Here is a 22,356-nt window from a genome sequence, read left to right on the forward strand (position 1 = left end):
CCATTTCGCAGAATAAAAAATAAAACAAGAAGCACTCATTACTACTCTTGCTCTCTCCCATCGCTACATTTCAATAAGCTCCGACTCCCTCAGCCACATCACAACTCATTTGCCTTCTCCGTCGCCTACTTCTAGGGTTCGTGCTTCTTCTCCGTCTCCTGCTTCTAGGGTTCGTGCTTCTAACCCGCACACAATCGATTAACTTCTAAGCCATACTTCTCTCGTAGATTGCTGGCCGTGGGTGCTTGCCCTAAGCTTCCCATCAAAACCCATCTGCCTTATTCGTCCGCCTACTTCTAGGGTTCGTGCTTCTTCCCCGCACACAGTCTCATTTCAAACAAGTTATTGTAGAGTTTTTATTGGGTCTCTTGATTAACTTCTAAGCCGTGCTTCTCTCGCACATTTGCTAACCGTGTGCGCTTGCCCTAAGCTTCCCCTACCCCAATCTCCGTTCGTCAACCCTCGTTCTTCTTCTGTCCCAGGTAAAAAGCACATGCGTAAGCAGCATGCTCCGATCCGTATTAACGTTTTACATTTAGGTTTCTCATTTGATAGTTATTGAAGCATCAGATCCGGTACAACGACTTCATTCTCTAAAGGAATATAAAAACCATTTGAAAATCTAAACAAGTGTTATAAACTCTGTCATACTACTTTTCTCGAAGGAGTAGATGAGAAGATTTCTGGTAAATTTGTAGTTGTTGCCTGCCTTCAATATGGCTAACATATTTGAAGCTATTCGTTGTCTACCTTCAACGTTGAAGCTTGTTTTTAAATTGTTATGATATTCTTGTGTTCTTAACATAGTTTTTCTGAATTATTTAGGTATGATTTGCCCTACCTGCCGCCAACCAGGCGGCCCTTGCGAACCACACCCTGAAGTTCTCCAGGAGTTTGAGGTTATTCTTGATGAAAATTGCTGCAACCGCATGGTTAGTAAGCATCACTAACACATTAGTTGCTTACAACACAGTAGAAATCGTCACTGTCACTCATACCCCCTTGCACCTACACTAGGTTCCCCTGCTGCCACTTCTTCGCACCTGCCTTGTGTTTTCATTTTCCATTAGTTTGCATGCCTATGCCCTGATTAATATAGTCCATTAGTTTTGCATGCCTATGCGTTGATTACTATAATGCATCTTCAGTTCTAATTAAAATTAGTCAACATATGCCAAAAATCTGTATCCATTAATTTATAATACAATTATGTTGTTATCTGTAATTCTTATCAAAAATTCATATCCAATTTAAGAAAACTTTTAACATTAATAGCACGCGAGTTCAAATTTATACTTACAGATTGTTATTTGCACTATTTTTTCCAGTATGTACCTTGTAATGTCAGAGCTTTTCTCGCTGAATACATTGAAGAGAGGAAGAAAGAAGCAAGAAAATTGCGTAAACAGCAGGTAGAGCCAGCCCTTCTTACACATGAAGGAAGGTCTTACAATGCTTTGTTAAACATAGGGCGAACTACACAAAGTTCTGCGGTGGTGAGTGGAACATCTTTGCGGCTGATTATGAACTTTGTGCTGGAGACCGCATAGAATTTGAACCAGACGAGGGTCTCAATCTCGAAATACAAACATATCGGGATGACAAAAAGCTGCTTCCATTACCCCACGTTGGTAGGTATTTAATATTACAAACATTACAAACTTATCATCTTTCGTTATATTTTTATATTACAAACTTATCTTCTTTCGCTGTAATTTTATATGCAGGAATCGAACTGAATAATATTAACCCCGTGTTGGATATAACTTTATCTAACTTTAAATTTTTTTTCTTTTTCTACCTCTCGACGATCTTTCTTCTGACGATTTCGACCATGTTCACTGCTGTGTCTACTCTAAGGATATTGAGCTTACCTACGACCAGACATGATTCTTTCTACAACGCCTTTTCGGAGATACTTTCATCCGTTGTCGTCCATTTGTCCATGTCTTGACTCCCACTAACACCAAAGACTATGTCATGGTTGGTTACATCTGTCCTTGTTAAAATACCAAACGTATTTTGCTCATATGTAATATAAACAATACTGACATAATATTGCTTATATGTAAAATTATAAAGAACCTGTTTATTCAAACCTAAAACAACAAAACTTTTGTTGTTCTCTTAATATGTTGTTTTATCTGTTTACACACAAACCTGAACATGCCAGGAATTATATTACTTCCAATATGAAATTTCTTAATGTTTGTGCACTCACCATATTCAGACATTCTTTTATTTATTGTCCAAGTGACAAATCAGCGGTTTTAATTTCTATTTAATTTCCATTTTCTTCTAGAAAATTCTGAGGAGCGTTGTCTCAACACTGAAGAGATGGGTGGACATGCCAACCAATGACAGGGTAACCCTTGAAGCTCCTAATGAACCTACACATGTCATCACTCCATCGTACTACATCTCCAAAAATGACGGCAGGATGGTAATAGAAAAGTCTTCTTTCAGAGACTTCATATCGGCTGCATCCTTCATTCAAAAGAACGTTGTTCTAATCACTTTCAAAGAGCGCCATGACCGTTCTGTGTCCATCATCATTCAGCGCATTATGTAGATTCCGTCGGAACCAGCACGTAAAATGGAAGCCAACAGTGTATCTCCTAGAATGTTCAATGCTCGTTTCATGATGATGCCTCCAGGAGCAAAACACTGATTACTATAAGTTTGCTAGTTAGGACGGTAGAGTACTGTAATTATTATGGACCATGAGCTTGCTTGAACTATCAGAATGATCTTTTGCAACTTATGTAGCTCTTACGGACACTCAGCTTGCTGTTTCAACCATCGGAATGATCCTTTGAAACAAATCTTGTTTGAACTATCGACATGATTCATTCGAAAAAATGTAGTTCTTACCCTTTCAAAAGTTCACAATTCAAAAAATCAAAAAACAAAAGGATTCATTTTCAAAAATCAATCGAAACAAGAATCAGTTTGTGATTCAAAACCTCTATCAATGCCATGTTATCAAACTTATTCTAGTGAAACATATCTCAATTAAAAACCAAACAGGACTCCGTTTTCAAGTCCAAACTATATTTACTTCAAATTTACCTAAACACACACTTGTGCACCGATTAACATAAAAACCGTGCCTCCCTAACCAAGGAAGATTATTAATTGAAAAAACCGTTTTCACAAAAAGGCACGACCATGCATCTGCTGAGTGTTCTACCGTTTACACAACTACTTTCGCAGCCAAAGATGGATCACGCAGGCAGCACGAAACGAATAAAAAAATTCAATGAACAAGAGAAGTGGAAATCTTAAAAAAACAGATAAAGCAAACCCCTGTTTCCGAAATTCTACGCCTGGAACTGCCGCGTGACTAGCAACTGCTCTTTGGCGGTTTCCTTTTTTGCACAACAAAAGAACCCTTTCACTTTTCCGACTCCATTTCATCCTCTTCCTCAAAAGTTTCTCGCCGGCCGCAGTTCACCACCGCACACCTCCAGCCATGGACGACGGGAAACTAACAACACTCACCGAACACATCACTACCCACTGTACAACCGTGCTCGAGGTGGTGTACACCAACGACCCAAGGACCGTGGAGTGGATCATCAAAAAGTACGAAGAATGGCTAAAGGAGGAGAAGAACAAGTTCGTCGGCCTCGACCTCGAGTACACACGTAAGAGCAGTTACATACGACAAGGGATCGCCATCGTCCAACTTGCCATACGCGAGCATGTCCTTGTATACCACTACTGCAGATCCGAGCGCTCCCAGGCGTTAGTTGACTTCCTGCAACGGAAAGCGGTAACTTTCACTAGCGTCGATACCAGGAACGACAAGACCATGCTTGCCCGTGCATGGATCAAAATTCCAGACGAGCACCACGTCGACCTCCAGAGGCTATTCTGCATCAAGGGTGGTGGAGAAAGGGACTCCATGGGTGACCTTTCAGCGGCCATCATCGACCCCTCATACAAGAACATGAAGAAATCATACCCAAAGGAGAAGCACCAGTTCTGGGACTGGAAGCCACTTTCCCGATACACCTTGAGTATGCGGCAAAGGACGGGTATGTTAGCTACGAGTTGTACCATAGAATCCTAACCATCAAGAACGGGCTTCGTCACCTCCACCAACAACCAATGAAAGAAAGACTCCGCCCACGTAAGAGCAATGACGAGGGATCTTCCAGCGGCTGGAAGCGCCGGAAGGGAAACAGTGGTTGGTAAATTGCGAGAAAATGGATGTCTACATTAAACTAGTAGGAACTACTATTATCATAATTTGGATTGTATGAACCTATGTTGTAAATATGTTTGTTGTTGCTCAAAGATGCTGTGTGTATTGTATTACTATTTTACGTTTGAACTTTGAACACAGTGGTGTGCTCATGTACAAATGCATACTACGTTTTGCATGTCTAAATGCAATTAGTAAGTTATGTCCCAGTACTGAGCAAGCATATATTGTATCCATGATTATAGAACGAGAGATATCTCGCACGATATTGTATTATAATTTTCATACTCAACCTTTACAAGATGCATCGTGCATTTACAAGAATATGTGATGATATCGTTGTAAACTTTCAGTACAATGCTTATTAAACATTGGCGTGAACAATTCATAAATATTGCAGAAGATCATTTGGTACACAGTCACAAGCGACGAGAACTTTGTTACTTTAACCACGTTGAAAAAAAATCCTTGCCTCCATTTCACATCAAACACCGCTCCGTCCATTCAGAACATCCTTGCCATTGCACACAGGTTCCTCTCTGTACACCAGTTCTGCACGATGCCACAAAACTACACTACTGTGTGCAACTGACCTATGTACAAGCGTGGCTCACTAAGTGTCTACTCAATCCATGCCTGTGGTGCCACGCACCCGTGACCCTAGAGACTTCACACCTATGCATCCACAACCGAGCCCCTCTAACCAGATATTCGGACCGATGCCTCTACTGCCGTACATCTGTGCCTCTAGAATCTTGACAGCAGCAAGAGGGTTCAAAACCGTGCCTCCACATAACCGTGCTTGTACTGACTGCACTTCCGTGCCTCTATTTGCTTGATCAACGTGCCTCACATGAAACGCACAGTAACTCTACGTGCTCCGCACGCGTGATCGCCAATGCAACTTTGGTGCTGCACAGACGCGTCACTTAGTATACCCGTACCTCCACAACCGTGCTTGTACTGACACTAGTGGAAAAAGGGTCATCTGTCCCGGTTGGTAAGGGCCATCTGTCTCGGTTGTTGAACCGGGACTAAAGGGTCATTACTAATGCCCTAGGCCTTTAGTCCCGGTTCTTATACAAACCGGGACAGATGGGCCTCCACGTGGCCGCTCCGGCAAGCCCCGGCAGGAGGGCCTTTAGTCCCGGTTGGTAGCACCAACCGGGACCAATAGGCATCCACGCGTCAGCATTTCAGGGGCTGGGGTTTTTGTTTTTTGTTTTATAAAGGGGGGGGTTGGGGGTTTTGGGGGGTAATTTAGGTTGGTATAGGTAGCTAATAGAGAGATGTGTCCTCTCTTATCTCCGTGCTACTGCTACTGCTATGCCTAAACATGACTTAGATTGAAGTGAGGCAACATGCGATGCATGTCAAAAGTACTACTAATCCTAACTTGATCAAGTTTGGATTGTACTACTTTCGACATGCACCACATGCATGTTGCCTTCACTTCAATCCAATCCATGTTCATTTCATCCACAGATATATAATAACTCTTCATGCTCGCATCATGCATCATCATAATAACAAGTCCTACTAATCATCATCATACAACTTCTACTCGTTATTAATAACAAGTCATACGATCATCATCCTGATAGTCATCGAACCAACCCTACTTTGTTCTTAGCACAAGATCATCAGTATTAGGTAGGACCTAAGTACCCTCTTTAAGGTAAAATAGCATAAAACAATATAGACCCTGACAATCCATTATGGAGAATGGAGATCATCCTGTCTCCAATTCCTGCGCTTCGCTTCCTTTTGCTTCCAAGAACCTCCTTACGACTGTCCATACATTTTTTCCATTTATTGATTAGCATGTCTCCACTTCTTTGAGAAATCCGGTATGGACAGTTGAGATTCGTAGGATGACCTGGATATATGTTCAAAACACGAAGGCTGCCATTCTGATACATCAAATGAGGCACACAATCCTCTGGGATTCTCTGTTGAAAAACATAGTAATAACTTCATAGTTAGCAATGATGTACTAGTTTTAGAAATATGCAAAAGATGCACGGATGTCGTAATAGTAAAATATCTTACCAGGGTATCTCCATGGTAGTTACCGTAGTTCAACACATGCACTAGTGGCACGTATTGACCATAATGTTGAGGAGTTTGATTGTAGATATTGTAATTCTCAATATCAGTACAAAATCCGACCAGATGATTTTTCTCCTGATAAGTTAATTCGGAGCCATCGGTGTAGTGGGTTTTGTCTACCATGTTCGGCACATTGTTTGAACAATCAAAATAAGCTGTCAATGGAAATAAGCCACTAGTAGAAAACAGGGGATTGGTTCGTCCCTCGTAATACCATTAATTCCGGTTCGCTCACGAACCGGGACCAAAGGAGGCAACTGTCCCGGTTCGTGAGCCCAGGGGGCCGGCCTGGCCACGTCGGCCACTGGTCCCGGTTCCACGCACGAACCGGGACCAATGCGCCTCGCCCCTGGCCCATGACCAGTAGTCCCGGTTTGTGCCACAAACCGGGACTAAAGGGTTGGTCCTCGTTGCGGTCAGAGTTTAGTCCCACCTCGCCAACCGAAAGGCGCTCACACCGGTTTATAAGCCCGTCCCTCTCTGCCTTGTTGAGCTCCTCTCAAAATGAAAATAGATGCCCTTATACAGGGAATTTGACATAAATTCAGAGTGAATTTCTATGAAATTCATAGAAATTTATTATGAATTTAGGTTGAGTTCTCTCTATAGGCGCATCTATGCTCATTTTTTTATGTTGGGGTTGGCGATCTTTACAGACTTTTTGTGTGTTGAATATGCACCATTCAAAATCAGTCTCTGCTTTGAATGGTTAATTTTGAACACACAAAAAGTCTGGAGTTCAAATAAGTTCAAGAAAATGTAATCCCCTTGTAACAGATGAGTTTCCGTATGAAATCCTGATACTTTGAAAGAGATTGTCCGTTTTGTACACGAAGTGCATCCAGTTTTTGCCATAACCCTCTCAACTTTCTTGCACATGCTATGTGGATGAAATGATGATACCATGCCAACTTTCAACCTTTTCAGAGTTCATTTGAAATGCTTTTCAATTTTAGGGTCTTATAGCTCAAAATAATTAGTAAATGCATGAAAAATAACAAATGAAGTCAGAAAGGATTGAAAAATGATGATGTGGCTTTCAATGGTGCATTTTGAACACACAAAAAGTCAGGAGTTCAAATAAGTTTAAAAAATGAAATCCCTTTGTAACAGACGAGTTTCCGTATGAAATCCTGATACTTTGAAAGAGATTGTCCGTTTTGTACACGAAGTGCATCCAGTTTTTGCCGTAACCCTCTCAACTTTCTTGCACATGCTATGTGGATGAAATGATGATACCATGCCAACTTTCAACCTTTTCAGAGTTCATTTGAAATGCTTTTCAATTTTAGGGTCTTATAGCTCAAAATAATTAGTAAATGCATGAAAAATAAGAAATGAAGTCAGAAAGGATTAAAAAATGATGATGTGGCTTTGAATGGTGCATTTTGTACACACAAAAAGTCAGGAGTTCAAATAAGTTTTAAAAAATGAAATCCCTTTCTAACAGACGAGTTTCCGTATGAAATCCTGATACTTGGAATGAGATTGTCCGTTTTGTACACGAAGTACATCCAGTTTTTGCCGTAACCCTCTCAACTTTCTTGCACATGCTATGTGGATGAAATGATGATACCATGCCAACTTTCAACCTTTTCAGAGTTCATTTGAAATGCTTTTCAATTTTAGGGTCTTATAGCTCAAAATAATTAGTAAATGCATGAAAAATAAGAAATGAAGTCAGAAAGGATTAAAAAATGATGATGTGGCTTTGAATGGTGCATTTTGTACACACAAAAAGTCAGGAGTTCAAATAAGTTTTAAAAAATGAAATCCCTTTCTAACAGACGAGTTTCCGTATGAAATCCTGATGCTTGGAATGAGATTGTCCGTTTTGTACACGAAGTACATCCAGTTTTTGCCGTAACCCTCTCAACTTTCTTGCACATGCTATGTGGATGAAATGATGATACCATGCCAACTTTCAACCTTTTCAGAGTTCATTTGAAATGCTTTTCAATTTTAGGGTCTTATAGCTCAAAATAATTAGTAAATGCATGAAAAATGGTGCATGAAAAATAACAAATAAAATAAATAGGTAATTAGAAACAAAATAATATAAACTTTATTAAAATATATAAGTAGAAACAAAATAAAATAAATTTTAATAAAATTTATGAAACTAAAATTAACAAAGTATTTTCTGTTCAAAACATTATAAGAAACCTCTAGTATTATTGATACTAAAATCATATAAAATTGATGCAACTAAAATAATCGAAGTATTTTCTGTTCAGAATCATTAAAAGCAAAAGGAATTTTCATAAAGAACTCTTTTTGATAGAAACTTTAATAGCAAAAATAATTATCATAAAGTAAAATAAATAAGTAATTAGAAAACAAAATAAAATAAAATAAAATAAGTTTTTTGTTGTAAGTAGAAACAAAACAAAATAAATAAATCAAAAAAGAAAACAAAAAACAGGCAAAAAATAAAAAAATATGCCACCTACTGGGCCACCACGGCCTGAATACGACTAGAAACCCATCGATGGGCCAGAATTCAGGCTGGCAGAAGGCCTAGTAAGCCCATCAGGCATAGCAGTGACAATTAGGCCCGTAAGCCTGCAATGGAGAGGAGCTCGAGAGGGGTGCGGCAGTGGGGCTTATAAACCACTGCGTGCCCCTGTCAACTAGCGAGGTAGGACTAAACTTTCGACGTGGGCGCAGCAGCACAAGGCCTTTGGTACCGGTTGGTGGCACCAACCAAGACTAAAGGTGTGCATTGGTACCGGTTCGTGGCGCCAACCGGTACCAATGCCACCCCTTTAGTCCCGGTTGGTGCCACCAACCGGGACCAAAGAGGCCGTTGGTCCCGGTTGGTGGCACCAACCGGGACTAAAGGTGGTGTTGGTCCCGGTTGGTGCGACGAACCGGGACCAAAGCCTTTCCTATATAAGAAACACTTGGAGAAAATTCAGAATTTCATCGCTAGTTGCCCCTGACGACGCCGACCTCCTCGACGCCGCAAGGCTGCACCGCCGTCGCCCGTGCCCCCGAGCCCACGCCGAAGCCGTCCGCCGCCCCCGAGCCCACGCCGACGCCGTCCGCCACCCACGCCGTCGCCCTCTGCCACCCCCGAGCACGCCCGGCCACGCCCCTGCGCCACGACCCGCCCCCACCGTGGCCGTCCCCGACGCCCTCGCCGCCCCCGCCGTCGCCCTCGCCGGCCGCCCCCGATGTGAGCCACCACCGCCACGGCTCAGTTCAGTGCTTTTTTTCATATAACGTGTATTATTTTTTTGTTCATTGCATTTTTTTCATATATATATAATGTATAAATGTATGTGGTAGCTATATGATGAATGGATGTGGCTATGTATGTATGAATATAATGTTCATAGCATTTTTTTGTTTATATATGTTTTTTTCATATATGTGTTAATTTTTTATTTAGGTTAGTGCATTTTAGGTTAGTGTAGAGGAAAAAGTAAAATTAGTAAGTACTACTTGATTTTAGGTTAGCGCTTAGTAGTTGAACTAGTTGATTTAATGAAACTACTTTATTTTACTATATATAGAAGTAGTTTATTTTTAGTAAGTACTACTTTATTTTATTTATAGTAAGTGCTTAGTAGTTGAACTAGTTTATTTAATAAAACTAATTTATTTTACTATATGTTGAAGTAGTTTGTTTTTAGTAAGTACTACTTTATTTTATTTATAGTAAGTGCTTAGTAGCTAGTTGAACCAGTTGATTTAATAAAACTACTTTATTTTACTATATATAGAAGTAGTTTATTTTTAGCAAGAAAATTAATAGAACTAGTTTATTTTATTAGTTAAAGCAATTATTCCCGCATCGACGTCGACGATGCCAATCCCGCATCCACGTCGTCGACTCGGCGGAGGAGGCTGGCTTGATCAGAGGGGCCATGTCCGGGACTGGGCTCCGGCGGGCTGGTTTTGGGAGGTGCTACCTTCCGGGGGGCGTAGGTTGGTGACGAGCCAGCCCGTCGTTGACCCGTTCCTTGTTTGGTGGCGGTCGCGTGGGCCAGTGACGGTGCCGAGGTTTTCGGACACCGCGGAGGTGGTACGTCACCGTGTTAGTGAGGAGGACCAGCACGTCCGTCGCTACATGGTTGCGTTGAAGGGCAGGTTCGACAATACCTGGCAGGTTCTTCAGGGATCTCACTGGAGCTATGATCCTGTGATGGTTCCTTCCCTTTGGGTGTCCACCGCCCGCGCCGATACCCGTCGGGCGCTACGGTTCTAGCTGTACTGGCGATATGTATGATAGTATTCGAGGTGTATTAGTGATAATATTCGACGATCTACGGACGCATGGACATGATGTAGTTTTGCTTATAATTGAATGCATCCTAATTTGAATACTACTTTATTTTGTGATTTGATTTTGCTTATTGAATGCTCAAATTGGAAAACTACTCCTACTTTGAATGCTAAAATTGGAGAGCACTATGCAAGGCGTATGCATATGATTAGTTGATAGCTTATAGGGTTTTTGTTTTCGCAGAAATCTAGGAGCCCCCCTCCATCATCCCCGCCGTCGTCCCCGTCACGGACCCCCTCCGACCTCGAGGTGAGACCAGCCACGAACCGGTTTTAGAAAGATAATTAAACGATATTTCGGGTTGACTTTAAGTCTATTGAGTCTCCACCATATATGAAAGGACGAAGAATCCCGACTGTTGTCGTGGGGCTAGCTTCTCCTTCGTTCCCGTGTGCTAGAAAATTTGGTGTAATGCACTCGGGAACGAAAGGAAGGAGCTACCATCACCGACGGTCGGAAATGTCTGAGAGGAATCAGTGAGGGAGAGTTCCACCATATATATATGAGAGGATGAAGAATCCCGACTGTTGTCGTGGGGGTCGCTTCTCCTTCGTTCCCGTGTGCTAGACATTTTGGTGTAATGCACTCGGGGACAAATGGAAGAGCGACCATCACCAACGGTCGAATGTATACACCACGTGAGCTGAGGGTTTTCAAGAAAAGACTCGACAAACCGATAGTCAACCCGTGAAGAATACTAATGATCTAACTTAGGTTTTTTAGTACATATATTTAATTGTAGACGTTTAATATTTGAATTATGAACATAGGAAATGTCGTACTCGAACGACGAAAGTCTCTCGTGGGAGTGCGACTGGTGCCACGACGACCGAGGTCTGTGCGACAGGCCTCACCTGGACGAAGATCTGCGCTTCAGTATTAAGCTGGAGGAGACCTTCGATGTTGAAACCGTACGCAACAACGACAAGTGTTATTTTTTCGTAATTAAGCACGACTTCAACTATTTCAACGTGTACTTTTCATCTTTTACACTTCAACTAGCTTATCCCATGTCATGCAAGACGCTACGTCTTGGAGAGGATGGGTTTTGAAGACCATGAAAGTATGGAAACAAAGAAAATTCACCTAAGGACCCATCATGATATAGATTTTGAAGTAAATCTGTATAATTCTGAGAGCGTAACCCATTTTGGTTGCAACAATTGGGAAGCATTTTGCAAGATGTATGGTTTTGATGAGGGTATGCTTGTCACCATGGATCTTGGTGATCCTGACATCGAGCAAGACAATATGGACATTTGGGTCCTTGTTGATACGCCTCCAATTCTACCGCTATGTGAGTTTCTCAAACATAGTTATTAGCTAATTTATATTGTTCATTTCAAAATAGTTGACAGCTTATTTTCATTGACAGCTTATTTTGATTGTTCAAACAATGTGCGGAACATGGTAGACAGAACCTACTACACCGATGGCTCTGAGTTAACTTATAAGGAGAAAACTCATGTGGTCGGATTTTGTACTGATCTTGAAAATTACAATATCTATTGTAAAACTCCTCCACATTATGGTCAATACGTGCCACTAGTGCACGTGTTGAACTACGGTAACTACTATGGAGATACCCTGGTAAGATTTCTTACTATTACGACATTCGTGCATCTTTTGCATACTTCTAAAACTAGTACATCATCGCTAACTATGAAGTTATTACTATGTTTTTCAACAGATAATCCCAGAGGATTGTGTGACTCATTTGATGTAACAGAATGGTAGCCTTGATGTTTTGAACATACAACCAGGTCATCCTACGAATCTCAACTGTCCATACCGGATTTCTAAAAGAAGTGGAGACATGAAAATCAAAGAATGGAAAAAATGTATGGACAGTCGCAAGGAGGTTCTTGGAAGCAAAAGGAAGCGAAGCACAAAAATTGGAGACAGGATGATCTCCATTCTCCATAATGGAGAGTCGGGGTCTATATTGTTTTATGCAATTTTACCTTAAAGAGGGTATTTAGGTCCTACCTAATACTGATGATCATGTGCTAAGAACAATTAAGTAGGGTTGGTTCGATGACTATGAGGATGATGATCGTATGACTTGTTATTAATAACGAGTAGAAGTTGTATGATGATGATTAGTAGGACTTGTTATTATGATGATGCATGATGCGGGCATGAAGAGTTATTATATATCAGTGGGTGAAATGAACATGGATTAGAATGAAGTCAAGGCAACAAGCATGTGGTGCATGTCGAAAGTAGTACTAATCCAAACTTGATCAAGTTAGGATTAATATTACTTTCGACATGCACCACATGTTGCCTTCACTTTAATCTAAGCCATGTTTAGGCATAGCAGTAGCGTTGGTAAATCAAGCATGGAAATAAGAGAGGACAGTTCTCTCTGTTAGCTAGCTTACACACCCTAAATTACCCCCTAAACCCTCCCCTTTCAAAAAAACAAAAACCCCAGCCACTGAAATGCTGACGCGTGGAGGCCTTTTGGTCCTGGTTGGTGTCACCAACCGCGACCAAAGGCCCTCCTGCCTGGGCTGGCCGCAGCGGCCACGTGGAGACCCATCTGTCCCGGTTCGTGTAAGAACCGGGACTAAAGGGCTAGGGCATTAGTAACGACCCTTTAGTCCCGGTTCAACAACCGGGACAAAAGGCCCTTACCAACCGGGACAGATGACCCTTTTTCTACTAGTGCCACCAACCAGTGTTCTCTGCAAAAGAAAAAATCACAATGGTGTAAGCCACCAACCAGTGTTTTCTGCAAAATAAAAAAAAAAGTAGGTGCAGAATTTTGTTTTTGGCATGAATATGTAAACTTGGGTTTCCTGCAAACCTAACCTTCATTGCTTTCATTGCTGATGGTTTTTGCAATTCACTCCCCTGGTAGGGGCCCTGGCTGTCGTTGGCATTGTTCGTGAAGAGACGGCGTTGGTCGTTTTTGCGTGACCCTTGCGAATGACAAAGGGCAGGAATGAGTCGACGACGAGGTCGCGGTGCCACCGATGGAAGACAACCCGGTTTTTTTCTTTTTATGAACAAAGGAGAGGCGCAGAAGGCGCCAATTTCATTTCAAATCAAGCTCAAGTACATGATACAACAAAGATTATAACTCCTCAGCAAACAAGTAGTAACAAATGTTGGAAGAAGAACAGCTAAACTGCACCTATGAGCTTGACTGAAATATCTACAGACAGGTTCCACATTGAAAGTAAGAACCTGATGAGCACCATAGCAGGCTACACCAAAAATAACTACAGAAATGTGCACTTAGTAGCTGAAGTAATGAGCAAGATGATGTGTGATCAGCCATCAAGATCACACCGTGATGATTTGCCACCACAAGCTGGAGAGCTGCAGTTTCATCAAGAATAGGGTAAGGGTCCTGTGGTATGTAAACTGCTTGTTGATGCGCCTTCCACCAAATGACCTAAAGCTTCAAGTCTAGTATGATGCAAATGTGATTTTCCTGTAGTCTTAAACGCGCCAGAGGGAATCCAAGAACCTGCAATTTGAACTCAGTAGCATCTTACAGCATGGAGAACAAAACACTGAAAATTAAAACCAGAGAGAAGAGAAACTACAGGGCAGGACAAATTCCTATGAGATGAAGCAAAGCAGCAAATGTCAGGCTCTGTAGAGGATCTAAGAACCTGATGAGCCAGATTATGAGCAATACCATTGATGTCTCTTGAAATGTGATATACCTGTGGTTGGAGTTCCTTAGTAGAGGAGAAAATTTCAGCAACCAAGTGGTAGAAATCGCTAGTACATTTCTGTTGGCCGCTGCTTTTGCCAAAGAGAGGCAATCTGTAAGAAAAGTAGGCTTAGAAATCTGTAACCTATGAATGATTTGAGCTGCGAGAAGCAAAGCAAGAGCTTCCGCTTGAAGTGGCGAGCTGGTTTTCTTAGCCGAAGCTTGAATTCGAACATTCACTTCAACTTGATCTTGCAAAAAGTTAAGGAACACCCCAACTCCTGTAGCTGTTGCACCATGAAGTAATCCTGGGATCTTTGCACAACTGAAAGCAGCATCCGGATAAACTTTGGCTCCTGAAATAAGAAGATCAGATCTGATAGTATGGCCTTGAGCAGGGAGAATACTACTGCTGCTGGCCTGCTGAAGAACTAGATCAGAAATTTGCCCCTGATTAGAGCCTCTCGTCCTCGCCGTGGTAGAAGCTAATGACGTTGGCCTGTTGGAGGCATACCACCAGACGGTGGTCCCTGAGAACTGTTGGTGACTTCCTCATGGTCGTCGATGGAGACATGGAGGTTCTTGCTTTCTTGCTGAGCTCGGCCTTGAGCTTGCGCGTTGCAGCCGCATCCGTCACTGAGGTAGGCCTCGACGGCGAGAAAGAAGTCGTTGCGCTGAAAGCGCTCTGCGCCATACTCGGAGATGGTGATACGACGGAGGTAGGGGTTGAATCAGGCGGCGAGCTTGGCGGCCCAGGTGGAGAGGTAGAGGCAGAAGGTCGGGGGACGTAGACCAGAGGAAGATGACGGTCGGCAGCGCCGATCGGAGCCCGCCCACCTCTCCATCACCGCCACCGCCATGGCCGGTCGTGGAGCTCCTCTTGATATCGTGTGTTGACGGAAAGCCGTAGTGACCTGGACTGGACTGTACATGTGTGTAAGTGTTGCGTATATAATGGCAGTGACTGCGATTCGTGTGGTGATTTGCTTAGGTTGAAGCTTAGCTAAGCACGTGTAGTCGTCGTTGTTGGCGCCGGAGCAGGTGAGGAGAGAACCGCCGGGCATGGATGCAATGGCAAATGCAGAGTTGGCTAGCTCAGTTTGTATGCAACCAGATGCGTCAGGATTCGGATTGTTAATTGCATCTTGTCACTTTATTAGACGATTGACTGCATCTTGTCACAACAGGTAGTATAATTAATCTGCATGTGTATAATACTACGATAGTACAGTACTAGCTTTGAAAGTGAGCAGGGATCGATACATGTGGTCGGCAGGTGACATGCATGGTGCTCAGTCGTCGGCGAGACGAAGCATGCAATACTTTTCTTCGTGTATGTTTATTGTCTAGATATATAGAAGACGACATGCAGAGGCAGAGATGACTTGATGGCACGACGACGGCGACGGCGGAGGAGTTTCAGGTTTGCGGGGCGTAGGATTTGCTTGGAGTGGTTTGGTCAGGCGACGCGATGGAGGATTTTTTTTTTCTTTTTTCTTTTGAGGGGAGCGATGGAGGAGTTGAGGGCGGAAGAGGAGGTGGCCCAGCGAGCGTTTAGCTGCCGCTGGGCCGGGGACGAGCAAACCGCTCGGTTCGCCGTGTGCTTTTTAGTACCGCACCGTGCCTAAACAAAAATTAGTACCACACCGCTCGCATTGGGGCGTACTTCGCGGTCTAAATAACCTGGTACTGACACACGTATCGCCGATGACGCAAAGCATATACACCAGCTTGCTGGTCCAGGTTCTGTCGAGGCAAAAAGCACCTTAACTTGCTGTTAAGTCCTGCATGAGAGGGGCCAGAAGTATGAATTGGCGCTAGTCTTTTTTTTCTAAGTGTTCACTTTTCATTTTTCAAAATACCAAGATCTATTATAAAAATGGCCAATTCTAAGCGTCGGTCGGCTAACCCAAATTTCGGTTGTTTGATTTGCCTAAATGGTTTCGCTCATCTCCCTAGCACCCTTTCCCATCCCGCATCTCGCCCAGTACCATGGCTCCCACCACCCTCGGTCGCGGAACCGCGCCATGCCGGTCCAAAGCACTGCGCCTCGTGGGCGCCACCACACTAAATTGCAGCATTCATGGATCCTGCCGCACCGAGACTCGCAGGCTACATTTGCACGGGTTCCAGCAATGGCGTGCATGGTTGCAACATCTCACTGCAGGCCTCGAAGCTCGCCAGCTCGCTATGGTGACATTGTCGTCGCCGCAACGGTTCCATCAAAGTCGATTCACGGTTGCAGCACCTCATTGCCACGGTTCCAGCTCTCCGCGGTGGCCTGACGCAGCTCGCCACGGTCACTTGTTCCACTCGGTTGTGCCTGCTGGTCGAGGTAGTAACAGAAATAGTAGCCGGTTGCAACAAAAAAAGCCAATTCCAACAAAAATTGTCTTGCCGTCGCCGGGTTGAAGCAAAAAATTCCGCCGGCGTTGCCGGGTTGAAGCAAAAGGTTCCGTCGGTTTGGGCAAAAAAATGATGCCAATTCCAGCAAAATTGCCTCGCCGTCGCCGGCCACAACAAAAGACACTCGTCGGTTCCAACAAAAGGAAAATCCGGTTGTGGCTCAAAATCATGTTAGTTGTAGCATGTCGACTCCACGCCACCAGAAGCACGCCTCGCTCTAGCGTCGGTTGCTGCCGGTTGCAGCTCATGAGACCACCATCTCCAATAACGGCGGCTGCCGGGGTTGTAGCACGCAGCACCGCGTCGGGGGGGGGGGGGGTGTAGCTCGTAACCTGTCTCCTCGAGCTCGTTGGTGCTTGTTGTGCTTGCGGCAAGGCCGGGGGCCTGTCACCTTAAGTTGCTGTTAAGTCATGCATGAGGGGGGCCAGAAGTATGAATTGGCGCTAGTCTTTTTTTCCTAAGTGTTCACTTTTTATTTTTCAAAATACCAAGATCTATTATAAAAATGGTCGATGCTAAGCGTCGGTCGGCCAACCCAAATTTCGGTTGTTTGATTTGCCTAAATGGTTTCGCTCAGCTCCCCAGCACCCTTTCCCATCCCGCATCTCGCCCAGTACCATGGCTCCCACCACCCTCGGTCGCGGAACCGCGCCATGCCGGTCCAAATCACTGCGCCTCGTGGGCGCCACCACACTAAATTGCAGCATTCATGGATCCTGCCGCACCGAGACTCACAGGCTACATTTGCACGGGTTCCAGCAATGGCGTGCATGGTTGCAACATCTCACTGCAGGCCTTGAAGCTCGCCAGCTCGCTATGGTGACATTGTCGTCGCCGCAACGGTTCCATCAAAGTCGATTCACGGTTGCAGCACCTCATTGCCACGGTTCCAGCTCTCCGCGGTGGCCTGACGCAGCTCGCCACGGTCACTTCTTCCACTCGGTTGTGCCTGCTGGTCGAGGTAGTAACAATAATAGTAGCCGGTTGCAACAAAAAAAGCCAATTCCAACAAAAATTGTCTTGCCGTCGCCGGGTTGAAGCAAAAAATTCCGCCGGCGTTGCCGGGTTGAAGCAAAAGGTTCCGTCGGTTTGGGCAAAAAAATGATGCCAATTCCAGCAAAATTGCCTCGCCGTCGCCGGCCACAACAAAAGAAACTCGTCGGTTCCAACAAAAGGAAAATCCGGTTGTGGCTCAAAATCATGTTAGTTGTAGCATGTCGACTCCACGCCACCAGAAGCACGCCTCGCTCTAGCGTCGGTTGCTGCCGGTTGCAGCTCATGAGACCACCATCTCCAATAACGGCGGCTGCCGGGGTTGTAGCACGCAGCACCGCGTCGGGGGGGGGGGGGTGTAGCTCGTAACCTGTCTCCTCGAGCTCGTTGGTGCTTGTTGTGCTTGCGGCAAGGCCGGGGGCTTGTCACCTTAAATTGTTGTTAAGTCATGCATGAGGGGGGCCAGAAGTATGAATTGGCGCTAGTCTTTTTTTTCCTAAGTGTTCACTTTTTATTTTTCAAAATACCAAGATCTATTATAAAAATGGTCGATGCTAAGCGTCGGTCGGCCAACCCAAATTTCGGTTGTTTGATTTGCCTAAATGGTTTCGCTCAGCTCCCCAGCACCCTTTCCCATCCCGCATCTCGCCCAGTACCATGGCTCCCACCACCCTCGGTCGCGGAACCGCGCCATGCCGGTCCAAAGCACTGGGCCTCGCGGGCGCCACCACACTCAATTGCAGCATTCATGGATCCTGCCGCACCGAGACTTGCATGCAACATTTGCACGGGTTCCAGCAATGGCGTGCATGGTTGCAACATCTCACTGCAGGCCTCGAAGCTCTCCAGCTCGCTATGGTGACATTGTCGTCACCGCAACGGTTCCATCAAAGTCGATTCACGGTTGCAGCACCTCATTGGTACGGTTCCAGCTCTCCGCGGTGGCCTGACGCAGCTCGCCACGGTCACTTGTTCCACTCGGTTGTGCCTGCTGGTCGAGGTAGTAACAAAAATAGTAGCCGGTTGCAACAAAAAAAGCCAATTCCAACAAAAATTGTCTTGCCGTCGCTGGGTTGAAGCAAAAAATTCCGCCGGCGTTGCCGGGTTGAAGCAAAAGGTTTGGTCGGTTTGAGCAAAAAAAAGATGCAAATTCCAGCAAAATTGCCTCGCCGTCGCTGGCCACAACAAAAAAACTCGTCGGTTCCAACAAAAGGAAAATCCGGTTGTGGCTCAAAATCATGTTAGTTGTAGCATGTCGACTCCACGCCACCAGAAGCACGCCTCGCTCTAGCGTCGGCTGCTGCCGGTTGCAGCTCATGAGACCACCATCTCCAATAACGGCGGCTGCCGGGGTTGTAGCATGCAGCACCGCGTCGGGGGGGTGTAGCTCGTAACCTGTGTCCTCGAGCTCGTTGGTGCTTGTTGTGCTTGCGGCAAGGCCGGGGGCCTGTCACCTTAAGTTGCTGTTAAGTCATGCATGATGGGGGCCAGAAGTATGAATTGCCGCTAGTCTTTTCTTTTCCTAAGTGTTCACTTTTCATTTTTCAAAATACCAAGATCTATTATAAAAATGGCCGATGCTAAGCGTCGGTCGGCCAACCCAAATTTCGGTTGTTTGATTTGCCTAAATGGTTTCGCTCAGCTCCACAACACCATTTCCCATCCCGCATCTCGCCCAGTACCATCGCTCCCAACACCCTCGGTCGCGGAACTGCGCCATGCCGGTCCAAAGCACTGGGCCTCGCGGGCGCCACCATGCTCAGTTGCAGCATTCATGGATCCTGCCGCACCGAGACTCGTAGGCTACATTTGCACGGGTTCCAGCAATGGCGTGCATGGTTGCAACATCTCACTGTAGGCCTCGAAGCTCGCCAGCTCGCTATGGTGACATTGTCGCCGCCGCAACGGTTCCATCAAAGTTGATTCACGGTTGCAGCACCTCATTGGTACGGTTCCAGCTCTCCGCGGTGGCCTGACGCAGCTCGCCACGGTCACTTGTTCTACTCGGTTATGCCTGCTGGTCGAGGTAGTAAAAAAAATAGTAGCCGGTTGAAACAAAAAAAGCCAATTCCAACAAAAATTGTCTTGCCGTCACCGGGTTGAAGCAAAAAATTCCGCCGGCGTTGCCGGGTTGAAGCAAAAGGTTTGGTCGGTTTGAGCAAAAAAAAGATGCCAATTCCAGCAAAATTGCCTCGCCGTCACCGGCCACAACAAAAAAACTCGTCGGTTCCAACAAAAGGAAAATCCGGTTGTGGCTCAAAATCATGTTAGTTGTAGCATGTCACCTCCACACCACCAGAAGCACACCTCGCTCTAGCGTCGGCTGCTGCCGGTTGCAGCTCATGATACCAGCATCTCCAATAACGGCGGCTGCCGGGGTTGTAGCATGCAGCACCGCGTCAGGGGGTGTAGCTCGTAACCTGTGTCCTCGAGCTCGTTGGTGCCCTTTGTGCTTGCGGCAAGGTCGGGGGCCTTTCACCTTAAGTTGTTGTTAAGTCATGCATGAGGGGGGGCAGAACTATGAATTGGCGTTAGTCTTTTTTTTCCTAAGTGTTCACTTTTCATTTTTCAAAATACCAAGATCTATTATAAAAATGGCCGATGCTAAGCGTCGGTCGGCCAACCCAAATTTCGGTTGTTTGATTTGCCTAAATGGTTTCGCTCAGGTCCCCAGCACCCTTTCCCATCCCGCATCTCGCCCAGTACCATGGCTCCCACCACCCTCGGTCGCGGAACCGCGCCACACCGGTCCAAAGCACTGGGCCTCGCGGGCGCCACCACACTCAATTGCAGCATTCATGGATCCTGCCGCACCGAGACTCGCAGGCTACATTTGCACGGGTTCCAGCAATGGCGTGCATGGTTGCAACATCTCACTGCAGGCCTCAAAGCTCGCCAGCTCGCTATGGTGACATTGTCGTCGCCGCAACGGTTCCATCAAAGTCGATTCACGGTTGCAGCACCTCATTGCCACGGTTCCAGCTCTCCGCGGTGGCCTGACGCAGCTCGCCACGGTCACTTGTTCCACTCGGTTGTGCCTGCTGGTCGAGGTAGTAACAAAAATAGTAGCCGGTTGCAACAAAAAAAGCCAATTCCAACAAAAATTGTCTTGCCGTCGCCGGGTTGAAGCAAAAAATTCCGCCGGCGTTGCCAGGTTGAAGCAAAAGGTTCCGTCGGTTTGGGCAAAAAAATGATGCCAATTCCAGCAAAATTGCCTCGCCGTCGCCGGCCACAACAAAAAAACTCGTCGGTTCCAACAAAAGGAAAATCCAGTTGTGGCTCAAAATCATGTTAGTTGTAGCATGTCGACTCCACGCCACCAGAAGCACGCCTCGCTCTAGTGTCGGCTGCTGCCGGTTGCAGCTCATGAGACCACCATCTCCAATAACGGCGGCTGCCGGGGTTGTAGCACGCAGCACCGCGTCGGGGGGTGTAGCTCGTAACCTGTGTCCTCGAGCTCGTTGGTGCTTGTTGTGCTTGCGGCAAGGCCGGGGGAGCATGCGGCGAGCGCGGGGTTGGTCGCAGCAAATCCAATGCGCGGTGGTGGCTCCGTGGGTGCGACGCAGGGGAGCAGGAGGTGGGCGGTCGCCGACGCTCGACGCAGGGGAGTAGGAGGCGGTCGTCGGCGCGGGAAAGATAGAGATGTGGGTGAGAGAGATAAAGTTAATCGGTTATGGAGATAAGATAGTAGTTGTCAGACGCATGATTAGTTTGGATCGAGCGGCCGGCGCAAAGTTGGGCCGATGGGCCGTATACAAATGTTTTCCTATAAAAATTCATCGAAAGTACAATGTATCTCAAATGTAATAAGTATTACATCAAGGTATTTGGACCACCGAATCACCAAACATCACCAAACATCGCGAGAACGACCCACTGAAACGCCAACTACCCCTCTCTTATGTAAGCCTTTCCTTCCTTTTCAAATGGTTGAACTTCAAGTTCCTAATCACGTTAGCTTGAGCAAATTGACGATGCTTCCATATGCCAGCCTTAATGACATGCGTGTATGTGTTGCGTATATAATGCCAATGGTTCCTGTGGTGATTTTGCTGAGGTTGAAGCTTATCTAAGCACTTGTTCTGGTCATCGTTGGGGCCAGAGTAGGTGAGGACTTGTACTTTTGATGTAATTTTTATTATGTTGGGGGTGTTTTGTATTTTTGATAAATCTTTATAATAGATATGATATTTTCGAAAAAAAACTCATGTTAATACATCAACAATTTTATATCCGGTGATTCTAATTGGTGGGTTAATTGTATATCAGGCTTGCCGATAGGGCTGAACTTATCAGTTAATCATATTTCACAACTTCAGATAATCCATGAAATGTACCGGATAATCCACATCTGGCCGATATTGTCGATACCATAGCCGCTGGATACCCAGTTGACCAAAATCCGTATCTGTATCCATATCCGACATCTGACGGATTCGTACAAGTGCAGACCATATCCTTAGTAACGGATGCGAATACTGATCCGGAACAGGAATTATCTGCACCATTTACATCCCTAAGGGTAACTCGCGCATTTGTGCGGCTAGATTAGTTTTACTGTTAAAAAAGTTAATATGTTCAGATACCATTATATTCACATAGGTTACAGAAAAGTTTATAGCAAAAGAAACTATTTAGCGACCTAGAATGATTTTTTAGTGT

At 45.2% G+C, this 22,356-nt stretch overlaps 1 pseudogene; it reads right to left on the reverse strand.

The window, feature by feature from the left end:
* LOC141027519 (AAA-ATPase At3g28580-like) overlaps window positions 1-16,127 on the reverse strand; it is a 142,400-nt pseudogene extending 126,273 nt beyond the window's left edge.
* Window positions 16,128-22,356: the final 6,229 nt, after the last annotated feature.

Source organism: Aegilops tauschii, chromosome 7 (assembly GCF_002575655.3).
Source record: "Aegilops tauschii subsp. strangulata cultivar AL8/78 chromosome 7, Aet v6.0, whole genome shotgun sequence".
In the NCBI taxonomy this organism is placed as follows: domain Eukaryota; kingdom Viridiplantae; phylum Streptophyta; class Magnoliopsida; order Poales; family Poaceae; genus Aegilops; species Aegilops tauschii.